The sequence below is a fragment of the Serinus canaria genome, chromosome 1 (assembly GCF_022539315.1).
Source record: "Serinus canaria isolate serCan28SL12 chromosome 1, serCan2020, whole genome shotgun sequence".
Taxonomy (NCBI): domain Eukaryota; kingdom Metazoa; phylum Chordata; class Aves; order Passeriformes; family Fringillidae; genus Serinus; species Serinus canaria.
The window spans coordinates 54359510-54384348 of record NC_066313.1 but is presented as its reverse complement, the minus strand read 5'-3'; the positions used below and the strand labels follow the sequence as shown (position 1 = coordinate 54384348).

General features: G+C 45.8%; 1 long non-coding RNA gene across 1 annotated transcript; it reads right to left on the bottom strand.

The window, feature by feature from the left end:
• Positions 1-305: 305 nt before the first annotated feature.
• On the bottom strand, positions 306-23796 carry LOC127060138 (uncharacterized). The gene is made up of 3 exons (XR_007778785.1): positions 23624-23796; positions 14323-14468; positions 306-3890 (listed from the first exon to the last, which is right to left on the bottom strand). It is a non-coding gene; the product is annotated as an uncharacterized LOC127060138 (long non-coding RNA).
• Between the last annotated feature and the right edge of the window lie 1043 nt (positions 23797-24839).

Below are 24839 nucleotides of genomic sequence, written 5' to 3'. Positions count from 1 at the left end.
AAAATAAGCAGGAGCTGTGCACTTAAACTCAGCACCTGGGGCGAGGCGGGAGTGGCTGTTAACGCTGTGCAGCATCCAGGGCGCTGCTCGCACGTGGCGTGGCGTGGCACACCGCGAGCCAGAGGCACGGAGCAGCCAGCAGCCTTCCAAGGGTGACTAATGCCTTGCTGCTAAAAACAGCTTCCAGGGGTTTTCCATGAGCAAATCTCACTGCAGGTTGAGTGTTGGCTTTTCACCTGCTAAATACAAGAACCTCACTGTAATGTCCACACGGATGGATTTTATTTTTTTTTTAACCGGTGCATAGTACAACTGGCAAAGGAAAGCTCGCTCTTTCCTAAGTGATGGCAGCATCTGATCCTTGTTAACACCGCTCTTAAAAGCCAAAAATATCACCCTTTAAATAGATTATGTGAGAGTGTAGAAACAAGGATCTGTGGTAGACATGCAAGAGAAGACTGGAACACTGAGTATATTGCACGCATGGACACAAATGTACAAGAGAAGGTATGGAAAATAACAACCTGATATTGGCTTCCCAGAGAAGCACAGTGTTACATCAAAGAGGTCGTCTTGTCAAAAACACGTGACACTCAGCTAGTTCACAAAAGGACCAAGCAAAATTCTTCAGAGCCTTGTTTCAGAAAGAAACTGGTAAGAACTGCCATCAGTCCTTTGGACTTCCCAGGGTCTGTGTCCCTTCTGACCTGCAGGGCTTTGCTGCTCGTCTCTCAGGCCGCTGGTTATTTCAGCACCTCTGGGTGAATCAAAGCCACAGCTCCAAGAAAACTGAATGAACACATGGCTCTGCTCACTGTGAGGACAAAGTATATACGGTGTGAATTTCTGGACTTATTCAATTAACATCTTGCCTAAACAGGCTCCAGAGCTATGTTTTCCTGCATATTTGAGGGTTTCAGTCAAGCAGCTGAATCGTGTAATCCACCATCTCAGACATGACATATTACTTGCCAGTTCTGACTGTCCCTGACAAGTTGGTTCATCTTATAAATCATTTGGGGCTTCCAAATTAAATATAGATTAATTTTATTTTGCTTACTTAATTTTAGGAGCAAGCAGCCCAGAGGTGGGTGTGTCAAAGTTCCTTCGTAATACTGCTCCTAGGAACAATAAAGTCCTTGCACAAACATTAGTGGAAAGTAAAAGGCGAGTTGTGCAATTGCAATTGAAATCAGATTGCCTTGAGAAGGTGTCAAAATATCTATGAATACATCACCCCCATTAGCAATGTTATACTAGCTGCTGGATTTTGTGGGAAACACATATACATATCTCCTTCTAGCTCAGAGCACCCACTTTCCCACCTCAGAACTTCCTATTGTGACTTTTGTTCAATATTAAACACCACCAGGGGCAATGTGAGCATGATGGCAGGGACCACGGATCTTCTCCTCAGAGGTTTCATTTAGTTCATGCTGCTGTTAAGGTGATGAAGAAGAGGTACCAGATGTGGCATTTGACAGTGCAAGGGGCACTGCAAGATTGGCATGGGGCAGCTCCCTGTGGCCCAGGTCCTTGAGAAGAGGGCCAAGCTTTGAAGACCCTGTATCTTCATCCTGAGGACTCCACAGAATCCCAGTGTGAAAAAGATGGATGTCATGGAGTGGCCCTGTCCTGGTCTGCCTAGAGAGAGAAGATAAATTTTCTAGCATGGTTTTGACTCCAGAGAGGGGTCAGCCAGCCCAGTGTGGCAGAGACAAGGTTTCAACACCTTGAAGCAATTAATTGTAGCGTTCCCGAGGGGCAGGAGATTGCCTTCAACTTACTTCTAAATAATTTACAAATTAGCCTGCTGGCCCATAAAGAGCATCATGCACTAATTAAGCCCAGCTGCTTTATGGGAAGAGCTACAAGGAAATCCGTAGATTTCGGGTACCTAAAAGAAATGTCCTGTCTGCAATTTATTCAACTGGCACTCATTGCTCCTGGAGGTTGTAAAAGCTGAGAACATGTTCAGTAACAAAGAGTTAAGCATTTGTATTAAATCCTTGGGATGTCCACAGTTAGGATCAGCAGGAGAAAGAGATAGCACCATTAGTGCCAGTGGCTACCCAGGACTTGCATCTCATGTTGATGGAGAGCCATGGTTGAATCTTTTGCCACAGATGGAACATTTATAAGATGCTCTCCTGTGTGCTTTCTCTGGTTTCTAATGAGGTGTAAGCTCACCTTGAGCTGGCATGATTACCTGTCTGTGCTCACTAGGGAGCAGGTTATATTCATGAAACCTGTAGGAAATTAACTGTTTGTGAGGAAATTTACTGTTTGTGAGACCTGCTCCTCTCTGCTCCATGTGGCAGAGTGTGGACGTGTTCAGAGGTTTCTGGAGATGGGGGAGTAGACAGAGAGGGAGGGAGTCAGAGATTTGCACAGCCAGGCAGCTTGCTGGTTGCATAAGCCCTGTGTCTGTGGGAAATCAGACTAAACCTTTTCAGAAGCAATACAAACATGTAGCCTTTTAGGACTAAAGTCATTTATGCAGAAATTTCCCCTATGGTCAGACTATTTCATAATTATCCACACTGGGATGTCTTGCATTTTGCTTTGAAGCATCTGGTTCTCGGCTTGTCACCATTAGTTTGATCTAGCAGTTCCTATCCTTATATAATAGCAAACCACTTCATGGCTATTTCACACAAAATGTCTGTCTTTTTGCCCACTAAATGACCTGGAACTAGAACACAAACATTCTGTTTGCACAGTTTTACATAACATTCACCAGAGTTTTCACACAACACTATTAAAGACTAATTTGTTTCTGTTCCCAGGCTGATGGAAAGCAGTTCTTTTGGTAGCTTGATTGCGTCAGTGTTCTTTGAATATGTAAATAAAGATACTGAGATAAGACCTGTCCAACTGCAGAGCTCTTTTTCTCTTTATGTTTACCAGATACTTCAAGCTAAATAAAATTACTCTCTGCACTTGTTCTGCCTAAGAACATGCTCAACAAATAGGTAATCAAATTTTCTTGGCCCTCCCCTACATATTGTGGTCACAAGCAGCATCTAAGAGGATTTACAATCCCCACTTTTCAAAAAGGCATTCTGAAAAATGACTTAGGGTCCCAAATACACCATTTTGAAAAGCAACTTAACTGCCAAGAAATGGGGTTTTCAGGGAGATTTAGATCCTCAAGCATTTAATGGCCAGCTTAGAAAGAGAAGCTTCTACTTCACAGAATGTGAAAAGTGTTACCTTGCCAACTCCTATTGATCTTGACAGAAATGCATTACTGGTTGGCATCTGACAATGTCAGTGAGCACCCACCCTCATCTTCAGTGCAAAGGGATTGAAAGATGCTTTTCTAACTGCCTTCAAATACCATTTGCTGGGAAAAGGGCAGAAATGTTTTCACTGCCTGGTTTCTTTAGGTGTAGTGACTTGGTGGTCCATTTCCTTGGCAAGACTTCCCAAACTGCCTGAATTGTCAGTATAGACAGATGATTTTGGAACAATATTTTGCAAAACTAGCCTTAGTTGATTCAAAAAAGATGTTGATATGTCCCACCCAACATGTGAACTGTCCTCTAGAGACGCCCAATTTTGAAAGACAGGGGAAATCAGTCACCTGCAAGTCTACTTCTGTTGCTCCAGGTATAGGATGAATGCAGCCCTAGACCTGATACATGTCACCTCAAAATATGAGAACAAGCCTATGAGAACAGGTTCATCAAATCAGCTCATCAGATGTTGGGGACATGGAGCAGGTGTGCTGGTAGAAGGTGCCAACAGTTGAAAGGAAAAAGACACTGGCTCTCTCTGTCTTCATCTGTGTCCCTGCCTTCTTTGCCAGCTTCTTCTCTCCTGGACTTTAATTCAGCAGATGCTTTGCATGGATATTCTGGTGTCTGAAGCAGGGAAATCACCTCCTATTAGAATAATATGACGATATTACATTCATTTTGCCAGAGTTAATTTTAAACAACTGCTACAGGTTAAAGTCTTTTATGTAACATCCCCAAGCAAAAAACAATGCCAAGAACATCTTAGGACAAAAACAAGTGAAAAGAAAACTAAGAAATTCAGAAAATTATTCAGATCACATTTTAATGGGTTTTTTTTTTTAAATAATAGCTCAACAGAAGGCATGTACCAGACAGTTACAGGAGTGAGTTAGAAGGGTTCATTTTTCAGAAGGGCACATGAACTATCTGTTCTTTATGGTATGATATGAACCTGCAAACCCACATTGCAAAAAGAATATTATATAAAGCAAAAGAACTTTACTTGCCCAGTCAGTCCTTCTTCTGATGTTTCTTGGGATTGTTTTTACCCTGTGTATTTTGATAAGTCAAAAGAAATGTTGTCTATTTGCAATTGCTACCTTACACCACACCCCAAGAATTATTATTCTTAAAAATGATCAGTCAGGAAAAAAAAGATTATTAGTCACTGATATTAGTCATTGATAGAGGAACAAGGTAATTTTAAAGGTCAGAATATTTCAGTAGCTACAGGAATTCTGCCTAAACTACTCAGCATACCATCCAACAGTGCATGACAAGAGGTTCAGGAGGCAGAATGGCCCAGAGAAGCATTTTGCTACCACCAGGTTTATGATGCTGCTTGAAGCAACACAGAGCCTGATGCTATTCCATGGCATCAGCTGTTGATGGAAATGTGTTTAGGGGAGCTGAGAGCCCACCAGAGCTTTCCCAGAGTATTGTCACTTCAGTATGCAAAAAAACCCCAAGCTCCTAAAAACATTTTGATGCAAAACTGCCTCTGAAATCAGTGGCCTTTTTGAAGAGCTCAACACTGCCCAAGGCTGACCAAGAGCTGCTCTGCCCTCCTCCTGCTTGGAAAAGGGAAAACCCACATGTCCTATAGTGGCATGGATAGTTCAAGGAGGCAACAAAGGCTGTTCCCTTTTCACCTGTTTCCCTCCTGGGACAGCCTGGAAATGCCACCAAAGATCCAGCAGCAGAAGTTATGCCTTGCCTTAAAAATCCCCACACCTTTTCCTCTTCTTTTCTTGCAAAGCAGGAGGAGGGAGCTGAGCCAGGATGTTCCCACCTCCCTCTGGGTCTCAGGCACCTTTTCCTGAGCATTTCTGCATGCATCATTCCTCCTGCTGGGGAGGAAAGCACAGCGCCAGGGTCTGAAGCATCTCCTGCTGGCACAGTGCCCCAGGCAGGCTGCGAAGGCCAGTGACAGTCCCCACCACAGCCAGCTCAGCTTTATCTCCATGCTGAATAAACAACCAAACATCTGCTTTAGGATATCAGCTGGAACAAAAGCACTGGACATTTTGAGTGCAGTTTAACAATGTCTATGACCTCAGACAATTTGTTGTTTCTTTAGCGCGTGCGGAGCCTGACCCCCATTCACATCCTCTAAATCCTTTTGCTGTCTTCTTCTTTTCCTGCCCTCAAAAAGGCCACAGGATGAAAACAAAAGAAAAAACATCCAAGGGGAACCGGTATTCAATTTTAGGTAGCAACAACCAAGCACTTCATCAGTGTGAACACGGTATTCATAAATTTTTATCACCAACAATTTTTTTACATCTGGAATCCACTCTCCTGCAAATTAGTCCCATTTGTTCACTCAGTGCTAATGTCATTAAAATCGACCTCATTTGTCAAAGCATATGAATCCAGAAATCCGTGGACTTGCTAATTTCTCAGTTTGAAAACGTAATCTCGATTCATAAACGAAATTTTATGGAAAGAAATCTTGTTGTATTTGGAAACTACACTCTTGTTACTCCAAGGAAAATTAAGCACAGACCACCCTTTGTTTGGGTTGGCACTGGAGGACACTTTAACACCTGTGTTATTTTCTTATAGCCCAAGAGCAGCCACTCATTCCTTTCCATTTCAACCCAATATTTTTCACCTCAGTCTCTAGCTGTGGTTGCCACAGAAATTTCAGAATGGTTGAGGTGAGGTGACAACAATAAACGTGATTTATCACTGCTCCCCAGAGACTATTCTGAAAAAATGGGATCCTTTTCTTTTTCACAGAAGGGTAACTTTGGGTGTGGGCAAAGTATTCTGAAAACTTAGCAATGCTTGGGAAAAAAACCCAAAAGAAAAACAGAAACAATACCAAAATTTTCCTGAAGCTCATTTTTTTTATTATTTATAATTTTTATTCCACATTTCTTTACTAATTTCACCGCCTCTTAATGCAACCAGTTCTTTTGCAATGAAATCTAACTTCTAATTTCACTTTCCATTTTGAAGTAACATCAAAATTGGTCTTAGCTGATTACAACTGCTAAAATGTTCAGCTCTTCGCTAATGGGGTGCTACAGGAAGAGATGGATACAAATCCTACTTTGGCATGAAGAGAGGATGTAAGTGGGTATCAGTGGTAGTGCAAAAGTGTGAGTGCGTATTTGTTTTTTGTATTTGATATAAAAACAGGGAAAGCAAAAATAGAGAATCACAGACTAATTCACCTTGGAATAGACTTCCAAGATCATCACGTCCAACCATTAACCCAGCACAGCCAGGCCCACCACTAAACCATGTCCTAACCACATCTTTTGGCTATACACACTGGAACTAAAGGATAAAAAAACCCCAAAACAATGCACCAATTTCCCATCTACTCTGCATCCTGTTTGGTGATGAAAACTCTGCAGTGCCCTGCAAGAAGCCTTAAAATGGGTTCTGATGGCAGGTGCAGTACAGCTGAAAGACAGAGCTTTGATAACAAGGTATTTCACAGCCTGCTGTTGGTTTTGAAGAGGATGTGCAGCCCTCACAGATTGCTGAGGATGCAGCCAGGTGGGTGAGATGCATACAGTGCATGACAACAGGCACAGGTAGTGCAGGCAAGAAAACAACTCTTGAAAAACAAGCTCTTTTTCCTAGGAGCTTTGGCAAGAACCCACAGAAAGGGTTAAGACCCAACTGACCTCAGTAAGGACAAACTTTCTTCCCTCTTTTGGGCATCTCTGAAACAGTGACTTAGGTTTATGTGGTCACCAGCACTGTCCTGTTGCAGGTTCATGCTGTAAACAGCACTGTCCTCCCACAGCTCCAAGCCAAATGCCTGCTAAAGTACTGGGCATCCCACTGAAGTGCTATTTGTCTTGATCAGAAATAGATTCTGACTTGCTGCTCGGAGACTACCAGGCGCTGTGGAAGAGGGGAGGAAGACCCCAGGGGCCACAGCTCACAGCCACAGCTCCAAAAATCTGCCCTCCAATGCTGCATGGGTGGCACAAGACCCATCCCCACTGCGGGCAGCTCGCTGTCCCACCAAACCTGAGCCTCTGCATCGCTGCTGTTCTGCCTCCTGCCCACGCTGCCTGTGTGGGCTGCTGCAGCAAGGAGAGCAGCTGGCAGGCAGACAGGGCAGGAGGCTTCAAAGGAGCTGCCAGCCACTCCTGGGTACAGCAGCACAGCCACAGCCCCCCACAAGTATCAAAAACCAATGGGCTTTCCCCTTCAGTGTGTCCTCCTCTAGACAGTATATGATGCAGTAGATGACTGCTCTGGGTCCTGGCTGTCACTTCTCTTCCTGCCCCGTATCAGGGTTCATCCCTCTGGTCAGTGTCATGCAAAATACAGGACAGCAGCAGAACCAGCTGGCCCCAGACTGGGACATGGTGGTGGGATGCAGCAGGCATCTTCCTATGTGCAATTGCTCTTTGATGCACACAGACTGGGGAGCATGGAAATGAGGCCAGAACTGCGGGGATGTGAAGAGGAGAGAGCCAGGTCCCATGTGAAAGCAGTCTGTTGGAGCTGGAGACATGTCCCCACCAATGTCCAGGTGAGATGGAGGAGAGTTGCCCATCTGAGGAGCAAAACATGATGGATGGATTCAGGCTCATCACGGTCCCATCCCCTGAGCTGTGATCCAGGGCAGCCTGAATCGTCCATCATTGTTGATTTTCCCCATAAGAGCCATGGCCATGTAATGCCCAGCCCACCTACAAGAAGCTCCCATGCTGCTGAGCCCCTGACAGCCAGGTCAGCAGGGCTGGGAGTCTCTGGGACCACCTGGACCTGGCTGCTGCACTCAGCCCCTCTGCCTACCCCATGTCATGTTTCCCTGCTGTGCTCCAAGGGCCATGTCTTTGGGAAGTATTTTTGCAGCAATAAAGCAGCATTTTCACTGGGGAAAGCTGCATTTTAATAGTAAGAGGAGAGGACTGTTAAAGGCTGCAGCAGGCCCCGTTTGGCGCCAGGCACTGCTTTTTTTCTCTCCTCCATATGTACCCCATATGCAAGTACAGCTGAGAAGCTGACATGGAAATTTTTTAAAAAGGAGACAAATATCTGAAACTGCCCTGAGAAGGAGGTTCGGGACTTCTGAACTCTGCTTTTCCAAGAGCTGTGAAGACACCAGAGATCTCTTACCTCTGTACTTTCTAATTCCCTCCTTGGAGGTAATTAATAACACAGGTAACTGTGATGTGGGTGTAGGGGTGAGAACTTTTCCCTCTTTATGCCCTCTCCACAGCGCAGCTGCTATTCAGTGTTTTGGTTCTGTGCTGTGAGAACACATCTGTGGCTGACACGGCACAGGCAGGGGCTGCTTTAGTAAGTGTAGCCCACTACTTTGCCCACGTTTGGATGGCTGTGATGGGTCTCAGGGAGCAGAGGCAGGTCTGTGAGGGATCTGTCCTATCCCAGCCTCTCCTACTGGGCCTCCACTGTCACTAGTCTAGGGTATCCAGCACTGCCTAATGCGTCAATTTACTCTCGCCTCTAGAGTTCCTCCTAGCACAGACCACCAGGTCAACCAGAGCCAAAGGATGTGTTTCCAGCCACAGGAGAGGCATGGCACGCCCTGCTGTTAACAAGGGAAGGCATGCTCACAAGCTCCTCCTTCTCACTGCCCATTAATTCACGTGGATGTGTTTGTCTGTGTCCCTTGCTCCCGTGTGAGAGACAGAACTGGTAAGGGATAAGGACTCAAAACATTCCCCCTTTTGTGGAGATGCTGAGGTGCTTTGTTGAAACCGAGGAGGTGAGCTTTTGGGTGTGTGTTGGCCAACCTCTGATCTGGTATTTCAGAGGGTGAATGATGGGCTGTGAGTGAGACAGGAAGCAGGTCCTGTGGAGACATTGTGGCGCCTCTCCTCAGGCTGAGTTGCCCTCCCTCACACAAACCTGTGGGTTGTGGGGATCCCCCTCCTCCCACCAGGAACATACTGGGACATTGGCACGTGGCTGAAGGGCCATAATGGGCCACAGAGGACTCAGCTGAGCTGGTGTCAGGGCAGCTGTGTGGATTTCAAGGTGTCAAGAACCCCTAAAATGTCCTGTGATCCACAACATTGCATAGTCCAGTGTGAAGCCCACAGCTCAGGGGAGGTATGTGAGCATTCCCACCTGAACCTGAGTGGGAACACTCTTGTCCTTTCTCTTTCTTTCTTTTCCCTCCTGCATGTTGTTGCGCATCCATATTGCAAAGATTTTGTGGTTTAGTTTTGCAATAAACAATAATAACCAAGATGCTACATACCTGTCCAAAGTGTTCTGTAACAACCCCTACATGCATGTACTTACAAACACTGATCATCCAGTGTTGTTTCACTCTAATCCACCCCAAGGAATTAACAAGGACCTGGTTAGCCTTGTCTTCTGCAGTGTCATAACAAACCTTGCTGCTCACTGCAACATTCAAGAGCTGCCCCTCTTCATACAGACATATGGAATGTATCTTAAAATATTTTTTAAATATCATATTCTCTCCACTAGAACAAACATTCCTTGGACTTCTTCCTTTCAGACCTTGTAGCACTCCTAGGATTCACTTTGGTGTCCAAACAAAAGTATGATCTTTAATCAGGTAGCATGAGAAATACATAAATCTGGGGGGGGGGGGGGGGGGGGGAATAAAACCTAAATCATTACATTTCTTTGTTCTACTTTTCTCATCATCCTGGAGAATGTTTTGGCTATAGGTTAGTGTACCTCCAAGTATCCAGAACTGTACTTTTGAAACATCTGGCTTGTTCATCACATCTCCAAATCTGACTCAGCCTAAGACATCCTCATACTTGCTGTAAAAGGGGATCCTCCCTTCATGCCTCCTCTCCCCTGGTTTCCTAAATTTCACTGTGCATCCTCCACTGAGCAGCCACATCATTGTCATGTGGTGGCTTGCCATGGACTCAAGGACCTTTTGCTCCCCAAAGGCTGCCCTGTGTCAAGGCTTCTGATCAAATGTCATTCCATGAAAGCTGTTGGGAGAGGAGATTGGTAAAAACCATGCATGCATTTGAAGAAATGGAGGTTACATTCCCAAAACTAAATATATCAAGCTTGCCAGGAGCATTTAACATGAGGACAGATTCCATGATGCCATCAAAATATTTGTTTTAATATTTATCAAATGTATGTTAGCACAGAGGTCTGCAGCTAAGACAGTCACAATATTTCCCTGTCCCATGTCCTAGACCCAGATTCTCACCCTGGCTTGATGCATCCTTGAGCTTCTACAACTCCTCTGCTATTTGGCATTGCTTGTATTTCAGCTGTGTTCAGCACTATCATTGTGCCAGACACTGTCAAACTAGACAAATCAGATAAAGCAGGGGCAGACACACAATTTCCACCTCCCAGTTTACACCTAGGTCAAGAGACATTATGGGGAGATCTTAGCATGCCTCTTTAAAGGACCCAAACTGCAGCATGAAAAGTTCTTTGTAAGCTGCTCAGGCTCCTGGGTGGCCCCAGTGCCTCTGTTTCCCCAAGCAAACATCTGCTTTTTTGAAATTCTGGTCCTTGTTCCCACATGGACCGCAGGGCTTGTGGCCCTTTCAGCACCATGCACGTGAAGAAGCAGGCATCCCCAGCCTCCCTGCCACCCCTCTCAGCTGGTCCCTAACCAGGAGGGATGCCTCTTGGAATAATTACCAATACAGCCGGATGAGACAAGTCTGGGCTTGACTGGCCTCTGCTGCTTGACCAAAAGGTGGTAGCTGCGGTGTTTGCACCTCAGAGACACCTCTGGCTAGGCTGGATGCTGCAGCTGGCGCTAGAGACAAGTCCAGACGTGCAGAGCTCTGGTTTACCTCTGTTGGAGAAGTTTTAAGGCGAGGTGAAGGAGAAGGAGTCAGTTCTGCCAGAGGGTTTCAATCCAGAGCATTATTCCGGCCCACAAACCTCTGAGTCCCACAATAGCTCTAAGAGAACCCCCACACCATGTGGTTGCTGGCTCCTTTAACCCCAGGGAGAGGGGGAGGGAAGGGGTAGGGATCCCACCAACCAGGTGCAGGGCAGGCAGGTGCCAGGTGAAAGGGAAACTTGGGTGGGCCAATGGCCCCCAGGGATGCAGAGCATCTTTTGAACTCTGCCAATCACTCGATGCCCTTTTGGAATGCCAGGATTGACAGACAGCACTCAGCAGGGGTCAGGGTGGGGGGAAAGGAGAGGTGATTGGCACCTGGGAAAGGACCAGGATACCTGAGACAAACTATGACATCCCACCCCAAGAGATGCCTGCTTCCCGTCTCCCATTTCCAAGGCTCTGTGTCAGCAGCTCCCAACAATGTCCTTGATGGGGCCACCTGAGAAACAGCTGCTGCCCTTTCCCTCCTCACAACAGCCATGCAGATCAGCAACCACCTGCTGCCACATGCTCTCTTCTGAAGTGCATTTTAAAACATTTAAAACATCCCTTTTCGTGGCCCATCAGGTCCCCTGAATCCCTCCCTGCTTGTTAAAATGCACCAGGACGATGGAGATGAAGATGTGAGTCCTCTTGGCTTGCTTCTCAGCTAAGAGAAACTGGGGGCTGCTGCTCCCTATGCTTGTCAGCCCACGGGAAGAGGAGGAGGCCTACTAGGGACAGGCAAGGAGACCTTTTCTAGGAGCAGCTCACTGGGGAGCATCACCCTCTCTCTGCAGTGAGACGGCAGAGAGAAGCAGACAAGAAAGGAATATGGATGGCAGGGAGCCAAGCTGATGAGTAATGGACTTGGGAAGTGGACTGTGGCAGGGAAAGGTACTTTTTACAGGTTTCTGTATTACCTCCTGCAGTATTACCTACTGAAAAAGATAATTTTTCTCCTACTTTAACTGTTTTTTACACTTCAGTAGAGCAGACAATGATGCAGTATATGATTCTCTTGCAAAGAGTGAGTTTTCTGCCCTGTAATAAACACTACATTGATGGTACTTGGGTCACTTTTCTATATAGAAAATCAGGAAAAATATTCAAAAACCTATGGCAACATCTTTTCTGTAGTTTTGGGAAGTCAGCCTTGAACAGAGACACAATTCCCTGGAATATCCTATAGGGTAGAAAAGGTAAGAATTGTTATTTTCCATTAAAATCTTTAGGGTATTTTCTCTACAAACACTCTAAAGCTATTAGTCTTTGGGAGATCTGAATGACTCTGAGTTTTGTTCTACCACTTGAAGTGTTGTTTTAGAACTACTTCAGCCCTTTAAATGTGCGTCTGCCAGACAATACAGCTGATAAGAATTTGCCATTAATTGGAGAGTGGGGCATGTACCAGACTAAGTGATTTACTTTCAAAGTGCTGTTATTATGGTTGTAGACTGCATTTGGTTGCTTAGAAACCATCTTTATCGATGATTCAAGTTTTCTGCTGATAGCATGGTGAACAGATAGCACCTTTCTTTTTCACTCAGTGGTTGTCAGGGGAAACAATTTTGTAAAAACCTCTGCAAAAGGCAGTATCCCTACATGGACAGGCAATAGCATAGCTGGCGTGTTGCTTTTGGCCAATTTGACGCTTATTCCAAAGGATCAAATATGATTTTTAGAAAACAGCATTTGGCAACACAATGCTTAGAGACCTATTGCTCAGCTGGGGGGAGAGGGAGAAAGAAAACTTGCAGATCAAGTGGGAGGACTTATCTGACAAACAGCATATCTAACAAGCAAAAGATACTGAGAAAAAGGTCTCTGTAATGTTTCATTACATCACAGACACATTACCAATGTGGACTTTTAGGCTGGAACTCATTAGTAAATGAGTTCTATCTCTGACAGCCTTGTCAAACCCAAGCTTTACTGATTACATTTGGCTTTCAGGCAGTAATCCCCAGGGAAAATGATTTATTTCAGCACTTGATGAGTTACTTCATCGATGGCAGTGATAATGACATTATCTTGACTTAGGTTAGCATTTATAGGCCTCTTGGAAGGACTGAGTGTTCAAGGGGGATTTGAATGAAGACAGGTGAGAAGTCAAGCATGATGGTGCACAAATAGTTAGAAATGTTTGGAAAGCCCAGCCCACCCATAATAACAAAGGGATTCACCAAACTGGGCTGAAGCAGGGAACGCTAAGAGGAAATGACTCCCAGCTTAGACAGCAAGGCCACAGTGGAGAGGGACTTCAGGCTGCCTGCCTGCCTTGCCCTGCTGGCATCCACAGGCTGAGCAATGCTGGCTTTGACTCCTGCCAGCTCACAGCTAAACCTGGAGCTGCAGCACGGGGTGGAACCCCTCCAACAGAGAAGATGTCAGATTTCCCAGAGGGAATGAGAAAATGAAGCTGAATGGGTGATGACCATCAGGTAATGATGTGCAAAATCAGAGAGGCAACAGACACAGGCAGAGCTGAGCTGGGAGGCTGTGAGGAGTAGAAACAGGATGTTAATGGACCAGGCCAATATCAACTTGCTTTCTTAGCAGTCAAAGAAGAGAGAAAGGGAAGAGGGATAGATCAGAGTAGCAGCAACTCTGACTCCTTTTTAGACAATCCTTTTTTCTTCCACTGTCCTTGGGTCAATAGAGAAACATAATAGAGATACATCGGGATCCTTAAGGGAATACCTCCTTGAACTCCAGGCATTAATGCTACCAAAGGAATTAATATTTTACCTTCACACATCTGCCATGGCAATTCATACAATACAGATCTGGTGGCCCAAAATACCTGTCTTAACTGGCCAGACATGGAACAGGAGCTCCAGGGGAAATCAGAGCTACCTTTGAGATATGTCTGATACAGGTACCACAGGTGAGATTGCACCACAAGATCCCAAACTTTGCCAGTTTGAGCTATCAGGATATTTTCTGAAATGCAGGAACAAAACCTGAGCCCAGGAACCAAGGCTATCCCAGCAACAGCTGTTTGGAAACCCCTTCCTTTCAGAAATCTTTTCCAGTTTAGAGGACATCAAACAGGGATTTAAGGATGCTTGATAGCCCTTTAGCATATCCAAAGGATGCCTGTTAAGGTCTCTGTTGTCATCCAGCTGGCTCCTTCTCCATGAGGAAATGCACAGCAAACCACTCTGGGTGTGCCAGGGGCATGAAATCAAAGCAGTAACACATTTGAGGACTCATAACCTCTAAGAGAACAACACATCACCGTTCTCCTGAGCCGTCTGTATGGAAACTTACTCTGTGGCAGGAGCATCTGCAGGCCTTGTGCAAATTCAGGAGGTTTTTATGTCTGCTGAAATTGTTCTGTCAATTTTCACTGGAGAATATGTCTCTCAAAGTGCAAAGAGCATGTACCAAGTCATTCTGATCAAGTATCTCCCCAGCTGTAACAATGAAAGAAAGAGCAGCTTATCTTTCTCAGTAATTAACTCTAATCTGACAAGACATAGGTGAATAATTGCAAGAATAAAGGCTATTACATCTCCAAGAAATGAATTTTGATCTGTTTTTTTTTTAAGCTCGAGTCTACAGCTGGACCACAAAATTGTTCCTGTTGCAAATCAGAAGTGTGATATGATTAAAGAGCAAATCTACTATTCCTGCTTTTAAGGCAATACCAACTTTTAATATCCTAAGCAAGTAAGCTTGAGATAGAAGCTGCAAAATTCAATTACAATTTTTGGAACAGAGTCTAAGGCCTAGGGAGCAAATGGCTCGACTTTAGAGAAACTTACTTTCTTATTTAGGGAAAAGGGGGCTGGGTGTTAGGCTAGTACATAGTCCTAAGATGCTGCTTCAAAACAAAAAATCTGCATATTTAAGTCTTTCACTCAGTATCATGCATATTGTCAAAGGAAAGGAGTGGACTTCAATTTGCTAGATGACCATGACCATTATAAATTGCAATGAAATTTTCTCTCAGGGAGTTTGCCAGTAAAGAGGAATTCTGCAGAAACTGCAGGATGAGAAGAAAAAGTGAAGAGATGTTTCCTCAGCACACCTGGTTCTAACTGGTAGTGAGGACCACTATGAGCAGAACCCTGAGGGGCACCACCTCCTAAATCCCCAGAAAAACAAGCTAGAGAACAGCTGAGCTTATAAAGTACTTGGAAGTGCTGTGTGCAATTTAAAATAAAAACTATAAGGCTAAATGAAGTGAATTGTTTAGCCATAAGCCTAAATTAACAAATAATGCAGAGGATAATACTTTTCACCATGTAGCCATATTAATTTCTATACACAACAGTGTATTTTGAAAGCAACATGGTTCAGAGCCACCAATAATACGTGGCTGCTGTGCTATTTCAAATGGCCTGTCTGTGCTGAGGACAATGCAAAATATGATTTTATTAATCTTTCATTCTAATTTCATGGCACTCAGCAGTGTTTGTGACTGTGCACAATGGCAGGCACCAATCCAGAGGCTGTACTGGCACAAGCTGGGTTTGTTCCATTGACCCCAGCAGAGCCATGCTGATTTACACCAGCTGAAATCTGCCCCATGGTTTCTGCCTCGGAAGGATTAAACTTAATTAGTTCTTTATGTCTGACCCACAGCGTGGGGATATCCCAGCATCTCAGACCCGAGGGTGCCCATCTCTGCCCTTGGCTGTAGTAAACATCCCCATTTAAACCAACATCATGACAGCTGGCTGGCAAGAAACAGGAATTCTATTGGGGCACCAGGCCCACTGGCTGGTTGGGATGGCCACGAGGGGGTCACACAACAGGTTTTTCAGAGGTGGGAGGGCTCCACGAGGGTCCCAATTTCTGCCCTGACAGAGACAGCTTTCAAGACAAGTCCTACAGGACAGCAGCCCCTGAAAACCGCCTTCTGAGACTTTCTCCACAAGGAAGAGGGGTTTGACCCTTCCAAGGGATCCTCCTCATGCTTGGTCTGGATGTGCTCGTGGTCTGGTGGTGCTGGAGAAAGGTGAGTGTGGGGTCCTTGTCTGCCTCTTCCACGGCACATGTGTTGTGGCACTCCATCACATCACCCTCCTGCTGCCTGACTCTGCCTCCTTGCTTTCCTACTGCTAAATTACCCTCCTTGAAAGCTAATATGGGGTGGGCAGACTCACACAACTGCTAGCTTTGCAGTATGTTCTGAAAGTTTCCAAATCTCTGACCAACAGGGAAGCAGAGAACACTTTGCAGGGAAAGATTTAACACCCAGGTCCTGCCACCCAGACAGTGCCCCTGCTGCTTTGGCCAAAGCACTCACTGCCAACCCTCTGAGGATATCAGATGCCAAATAATTTGGTATTTTAGAGGTTAAAACACAGGCACCTTGGCTTGCTTTGCTGTGCCAGAACCCAGCAGAAGTCTGCCTGGTTCCCAGCATGATCCATGGCCCATGGGAACCACTGCTGAATGAGGACACATTGCCACACTGTCCTGTGCTCACTCCAGTTTGACAAATGCTTCTAAGGAGCAAGTTACATAGAACCCATTGTAATGATCATGCCTTGGGGCTGTGTCCTTTCTTTCCAAGCAGAAGGAGCTGAAAGCATGTATGGAAACTATTTCTCACTGGACACACTGGTGCAGAGAAATCCAAAGGCTTTTTTTCCCTGTGCTTCTCAGCCTGCACACCCTCACTCACACTCCTCACAGCCTTCTGGTTTATCAGTCACAGAGTCATTAAGGTAGGAGATGTCTGAGATCATCAATCCAGCCATTAACCAGCACCACTGCACTCAACATGCAGCTGTCATGCATAGGACAGCTTAGGGCACCTGCTGCTGAGCAATTTACTGTTGAGGGATTATTTTCTGGTCCTCAATGGAACAAGTTCCCTGTGATGGAGCTACAGAGTGAACAGGAAGAATAATAAATGCAAAACTCATGGCATTCACCCTGTGCAACCCAAGATGAGGCAACACACGAGGGAAATCCTAACTCTGACAAAGTCAATGGTAACCTCCTCCTGCTGCATTAGGATTTTGCCTCTTTTTTTTTTTTTTTTGTTCTTTTTTTTTTCTTTCCCCTGTTTGAAACTGAGCAATTTGTTCTGCCAGGAATGGTGGCTGGGTTCGTTTTGCAAAACACAGCTAGGAATGTCACAATGCCTTCCTTCCATGTAGGCACAAACAGCTTCAGTATAATCATATAAAAATCCCCTGCTGCTAAGCTGTACCTATATGGAGTTGATTTCACTGTGTCCCTTCTCTTGAAGACTTGCTGAAATGCAGCTGTTAACCCTAAGGTATATCTCCTTACAGATCTGAAGACTATGCACTGGTTCAGTAATTTTGTCATTTCATCTGGGAAAGATCAAGTCTGGAAACTATTTTTTTTTTCCCTCTGTTCTCTTTAACTTGGTAATTGCACTGTCTGTGAGAAAACAGAGCAGAAAGGAAATTGCTTCTAAAGGACATGGTAATAAACGTGTCACGTATATCGCTGAGCTGGGTTGTGTTTATTATTAACTCAGAATGGAAGAAGGCTCGAGCTGCGGTGCAGGAGCATGATGGACTGGTTCTCCCCAGAGTGCAATTCCAGACTGCACTGATTATCCCACATTTGCACCAAGGGGACCCAGCCCATGCCGTGCACCACATTAGCTGAGCGAGGGACCTGGGAATCCTATTTCTGTGTACATTTCTCCACAGTTCAGCAGCAGAGAATTCCCTAATCTTTCCCTCTTTGATAATTTCCACTGACTGAGGATACAACTACTTTTAATTAAACCAATATGTACTGAGGATTACTCCTCTGACTTCACACTAATGCCAGCCAACAGAGGTGAAAATCCTCCTTGTGGGGCCTCCTCCTTGGGAGTTGTAAGATCCATGAATTTCAGCTGTGAGGTTCATCTGTAGAGATGAACCTAAAGCTGTTGGCTTGATGGGGAATCTCAGACAAGACTCACAGGGTAGTGAATGAAAACACTCGTAAATTTCCCTGTAACCAAGACTTCCCCTTTATGTGTTCAAAATCTATATATTCAGGATAGGTGTGCTATGCTACTCCTTTAGATCAATCCCAAGCTGTAAAATAGGGATAAATGTGTTGAACAAGTAGCTACTTGTGTTTCCCGCTACTTTGCATAAATGAAATGGCAAAAGGCAGCTTGGATGTGTCATTGAATCTGGCCAAAGGTTGTCTGAAATTTCCTGTTGGAATATATATATGTTCCTATATAGACAGACCATGGATGGGCAACCAAGCAGCTGGGCTTTTGGCTAACACTGGAGCTAGAGAATTGTACAGTGGACATCCTTAATTTTTATCAAAACCCAAAGCAGTCCTGCTCAGAGGTGTGAAAGTCAGGCAGCTGCACCAGGGCATGCAGAGCAGACACCCTGGGCTCTGAAAATGGGGGGACCCATCCCAAGACACTGAAATATCACTCAGATTTAGGGAGGACTTTCAGGTCAGCTGAGTTTGGGTCACTTCAGGGGGTTGAGTGCAGATCTACTGCTAAGTGAGGAAACATGCTGTGATGGGGGCTGGGTCACAGTGACAATCAGGTCAAACAGGGCCAGTTTAGTCTCTGTACCCCGTCCTGGGGCAAATACCACACACCATCAAAAAAAAAAAAAAAAAAAAAAAAAAAAAAAAAAAAAGACATACATATTCACACATATATCTGTGTCTCCTCCCTGGTCACATGAAGGACATCTCTCAGGGCACATATTTTGAAAGCTGTATATTGGCCTTTTTTTTTCCAGGAAATTACAAAGGCGGCATCCATTCAAAAATCTCTGTCTGCCTGATTTAAGTTAATAAGCTCCGCCAAGACAGCAATTATTGTCCTGTTTGTCTGCTGCCTGTATCCATTATGTGTGTGTATATTACTGTTATTTATCAGCAATCTCCTTGGAGCTATACAGTGACACAGGATTATGACATTCGCTGCTCCCAGAGCTTGCTGTATCAATTACAAACAAATAATCAGCAACAACCATAACTACAGAGCTTCTGATACAAGTCAGACAACTTTTGAGCTGTGGTTAGGCATTCAAAGAATCAAACTGTGGCTTGTCAGATTATCAGGACCTTGAGTTTTTATATGATCCATCAGAAAAAGCCAGTGCTTTGGCTAGAGCACATTTGATGCACATTCCTTTGAGGATGGTAGGACTTTTTCCTTGTTTGGTTGGGGCTTTTTTTCCCCACACATGGCATGGGTTTTAAAGCATTTAAGTGGTGATTATCCCTTATTTTCCTACTTTATTGGCAACAATGAATTGTGGGGATAAACAGACTGTATGCAATGGTTAAAAAAAAAAAATAAAAGCACATTTCTGAGCTAAGAAAATGAACTGTGGAGCAAAGACCACGGCACAATTACAAAGCTTATTCACTGGTAGAAGTAAGTGCTGTGGCAGGCAATTATTTCCAGATTCTACCATGCAAGAAAGTCAAACTGTTTGCTGGAGAGCATTCATGAGGGTCAGATGATGGAGGGAAAGGCCAGGAAGACAAGAAGGAAAGCTTTCACATCCCTTTTTCAAGCTGTCACATGAAAGAAATGCCTGTAGTAACATTCAGTGAATGTGAACAGGGGGATGTTTGCAAACTGCCAAAACGTCCCTCAGTGGGGCAGAGAAAGGAGAAAGAAAATTATCATGAAATAAAACAATAGGAGAATTGTCACCATTTTGAGCTATTTTTGTCATCTGTGGGAAGAGAAGCAAGCCATGCCTATCCAGTGTGCTCTACCCTGGTGCTGCTGCAGCTACTGCCCAGATTCCTCAGGTGCGGCTGGGGAAGGACATCCCAGCGCTGGTGATAAACCTTGAGTGCTTGATGGCAACAAGGAGAAATGGAGAGAGCAGAGTCAACAAAGGTCTTAGACCTGACTCACCACCACATGAGCTAAACAGCAGGGTTAAAAACATGTGCCCTGAGCCCCATCCCAGCTGCAAAATCACCTGGGCTTGTTCAGAAACCACACTGGTCCTGGCCGCACGTGTGCATGCACCAAATTAGCCACAAGTTCTTACAGACTTCTGCCGAGCTGAGACTGTTGCTGTTTGCTGATCAGCCCTGAGCTGGTGGCTGCTGGACTCCCACAAGACAGCATCTGCCCTGGACAATGGGCAGAGACCAGCCCCTTGGAGAGTGTGGAGCTGTTGCCCCACAGTGACTGCAGGGGGGACCCAAAACACGCACGTTTCTACCAAAGACACCAAGGCAGTGGGGTGGCTCTGGACCTGCTGGCACATATACCACCATCCCAAGGCTCAGGCAAGCTGGGACCAGCACACCACTCCTGTGGGCACAACAGCTCCATTAGCCCAGGAAGCTGCTCAGGATTAAATGAGGCTGCAGAGAAAGCTCCTCAGGAAATGCAGCCACTCAGGCATAAGAGAGCGAGTCCTGCTATCTACAAATAACGGGCTGAAAAACAGGAAACGGGGGTCAGGAGAAGACAGGCAGTTCTCATATGGCAGCGTGATAGCAGTGACCTTCCAGCGGGGTCTGCCTCTGTGCAGTGACCTCGGCTGCTCAGCCCTTCGTAAATGGCCTGGAAAAAGGGGTGAGGAGGGAGGGGAGAGAGCTGGCCACTGATAAGGAGCTGACTGAGGACAAGGACAGGCTGTGAGAACTGCAGACGGTGAGAGGTCAAAGGACAGAAAAAATTCAACATGTACAACTGCAAAACTAGACACTATTTTGAGGGGGAAAAAAGAGTCCTGGACTGACATGGGCTCTGCACAAACCACTGCTGGTCCAGAGCTGGGTCCTGCGTTTAGTGTCCACCAAAGCACGGGCTCAGCCCTCGGCAGCAGTCAAGAAAGCAGGTCAAGCACTGGGAACCTGCAGGAAGTGAACAAAGATCTCAGAGCCTGGCAGGGGAAGAATTACAAACCCTGTCCTCCCTCCTCCCAAAACAACTGGCCACATCTGGAGATGGATGCTGGGCTGGATGTGAAATCAGTCTAACCTACCCCAACCAACCTACCCTACCCCTTGGCACAAAGATAGCTCTGTCCCAGTCAATAACTGACTTTTTTTCCCAGCCTTCAACAATGGGATATAAAATGTCAATAACCAAAGCAAACACCAGCATACCAGCCTTGGGAAGGCCCATATCATTACTTGTTTGCCAGCCAAAAGTTGACCTAAAAAGCATGTAGCAATAGGTTTATTGCTTTTCAGTTGTCAATAACAATCTACTTTATTTACAGTAGAAGCCACCTGGCCATGGAGCTATGCCATGGGCACCCTCTCTCTCCTGCCATCTTTAGTCATACTTTCACAATACAGATCTTGTTGCAGGGCTACTGCAAGCAGCTGGACAGTTTGCCATGTGTTTTCTTGCTACAGCTTGAAATAATTCCTGGGGACGTGTTACATCCTGAAAGCTGAGACAGCTCCAGACCAAAGCAGCCATTGAGCCCGCTGCACTCTTTCAGGAACTGGTTTGTGTGTCACAAGCAGGCAATTTACACCAAAACACTCAAGATTGTGCTCACATGGGCTTGAAACAAGTAGTGTTTGTCACAAGAGGAAAGGGTTTTTGGCTTTCATCTAAGATGGTAACCTTGCTGCTTCTCCCAAAATCAGAAACTGACACCTCAGGGTTCGGTAGCACAGTGTGCCAAGATGTCAGCAGACTCTACTGCCCAGGGACAGTAGGAATGTTGCAGCTGGGAAAGCTGGTAGGGAACACACAAGGAGGGTGCAAGGGACAGGCATGGAGCCACAGTGGGACAAGCATTGGGGACCAGTGGGGACATGCAGGGGGTTTGGTGGGATGTGTGAAGGGTCTGGAAAGCATGCATGGCACACAGAGACACTTAAGAAGGTGCAAAGGGACAGATGGGATACAGGGGAGGTGCATGGGGGGCACAGGAGACCCATGGGCATGTGGTGGGGCACAGGGGAGCATGGCAAGCCATGTAGGCAAACATGGAAGGGCAGGTGTGGAAGGAGAGCAGAACACATGTGGAGAAGTAGTGAGACACATGGGAGAGCATGTGGAAACAAGGGGAGACATAGGGGTTTGGGGGCCAGGCATGGTGTGACACAGGTGGCAGGAAGAATGGTGATTCCAGAGTGGGGACACACTGGGGATGCAGGAGACCCACAAGGCTTCTCTAGGCAAGTGTCCTCACCTCCCAGGGGGCTCCCCATGTGTCCCAGTGCCACAGTCTGTGGTGGGCAAGGGCACTCAGGGGGATGTGCACACTTCGAGGAAGTGAGGAAGGAGCAGCAGCAGCCCCTTCTGCACCAACCCTCCATAGAAAAGGTGGGTGTGAGAGAATTATACCCAAAACACAGAGATAACACAAACATGTGTAATTATTTGTGTATACGTACTCACAACTAATTAATATCTAATAATTAATTAATATATCTGAAATAAGAAAGCAATGATGGCCAAACAGTGGATCTGGAAGGCAAGTGTGAAGCACAGTGAAACCCCCACCCACCAGGGAGGAAAGGTAGCCCAGCCCTGGTAAGGCAATGCTGAGGTGGTGGGGGCATTAGGGGGGCTCTCTGAGGGTCACTCAGGTATGAGGCTTCCCTGGAGCCTGGAGAAGGCAAGGGCTTCTTTTTCCCAGACTTCCTCTTCAAAAGGGAGGAAAACCTCCTGCCTGTTCATTGCAAAGCCTATCTCTGACCCAGTGAAACCAGTAGAGGAAGTGTCAAGCCACACCCTGCAAAAAAAAACAATCCCCTGTGAATGTGTACGTCTGTATCTGTGCACAGATGGCTCAAGGCAGGGGAGGCTCTGTGGCCCAAGGGATCCAAAATCTGCCCTGTGGCCGCAGGGGCTGTGCCCAGGCTCAGGCTCTGGCCCTGCTCCACGGGCTGAGAGCCCCTCCAGCCACAAAGGCTCACCAGCTCTCCATCACTTGGGCTGCCAAAGCTGGCCATAGCCAAAACCTGGCTTATGAAGGAGGGCTTCTAATTCCAGCCTAGTGTGCCTCAACTCAAAACTAGTTTGCAGTTTTTCCTTGGTCTAAACCCACCAAGAAAAGGAGATTGGTGAAAGCGCACGAATTCCCTTTCCCTTCCCTCCATCCCAGCAGTGAAGATTTCCCCAGGAAGGCAGGCAAGGAGATTTTCTGGTGTCCCAAGGGAGTGGAGGGATGTCACCATGATATTTTCTGAAAAATCCCTTCGCCAGGATTTTTCTCCCAAGAAGCTGAGAAGCCTCAGAAAAGAAACATAAACAATAATTACCTGATTGCTTGGAATGTGGTCTGGAGGTTGCTTACCCACAGGTGCATCTTTGATTGGTTCCATGTGAATTGTTTTTACTTAATGACCAATCCCAGACTCTCTGGTCAGTCACAGGTTTTTATTATTCATTCTTGTCTAGCTTTCTGATGTCTCCTTTCGCTTTCTTTAGTATAGTGTGAGTATATCATTTTCCGTTAATATAATATAATATAATATCATAATGTAATAACTCAGCCTTCTGAGAACTTGGAGTCAATTCTCATCTCCCACCTCGTCCTGAGGACCCCCACAACACCACAGCAATTAGTGACCACAGAGGGAGACCCACAGCCAGAATTTTTGTGTGGCCAGGCAGAATGACCCACTACACCATGGTAAGTGGGACACTTACCAGATATGTTTAGTCACAATCCAGCTTTACTGTTGAATTGTCCTCACATCTCTGAAGACAAACTTGAAAAGAAGTATGTTACAGCTCTTGGCATTTTCCAGCCCTCAGGAAAAACTTGTTGATTTGCTTTTCTTACAGAAAAATGCAGCTCAAAATCGGCTATTACAGGCTAATTTAACCCACAGCATTCCTGCAGCCTGGTGCCTTTCTGATAACAGGGTGTGAGGGTTTGGGTGGATTTGTTTTTCTCATGTTTACTTTAAATCAAGTCAGTCTGTTTTTCTCTTTCACTTCTGCCACTCGTGGTTGTGTGAGGCAGCATTTTAGCTCAAAGTGCCCCCGACTAACAGCAGGAGCCACCACTCACAGCATAAACAGCCTGGGATTCTCCACTGCTGCCCCTGTGTCTCCTCTGCCCACAGTCCCAGTGAGCTCCAGGTCTCACCCCGTGGGGTTAAGGTGATGTTCCTGCTGTGTTGCCTTGCGCTGGTTAGTGGGACTTCACACTCCCTGCACCAAGATTATGTTTGAAGCTCAATTTCCATGCTTGGCATCAGGCAGACATGTTACCCTCAGTGGAAGGGGGACCAATGTGGGTGAGACCCCTCAGGCTGATTGTTCTCAACCTCCTTCCCTGCTCAGCAGCTGCCCTGGGGACTGGGTGGCTTTGGCAGCTGCCAGCAGGGACCTGCCCCAGGACCTGAATCCGTGGGGTGGGTACCCAGGGCGGGGGGAGAGGAAACAGGCTGTTGGAAGGCACTAATGAGGCTGAAATTAAAAATGGCAAGGAAAAGGAAGAAGACAGGGAAGCCAAAGTAGAAATTCAGAGCTCAGGAGCTGGGAGAAGGAGTCAGTCTCTTACTCTGCCCTTACTCTGCTGCTGTTAAGCTCTACCCACTGAACGAGTCCAATAAGTAATTATCAGCATATGCCAGCTGTTATTTCAGTACTGGCAACACCTGCATTTAGAGAACATCTTGTTTTTTCTGTGAAGCTGCAAGTGCTATAGTTAACATATTGGTATTTAATGTTTTTTGGTTTGTTTCTTTTCTTTTAAATCTTCAACCCGTAGTGCCGTGCCAGCAGTACATGTGAAAATGAAACTCAGCAGTTCAAAATTACTATAAATTAATTTCTATTAATTTCTATTATTTCAATATTACTATAAATTAACTTCTCCTTTCCACGTTTGTCCCCAGCCTCAGAGCCCTGCCTT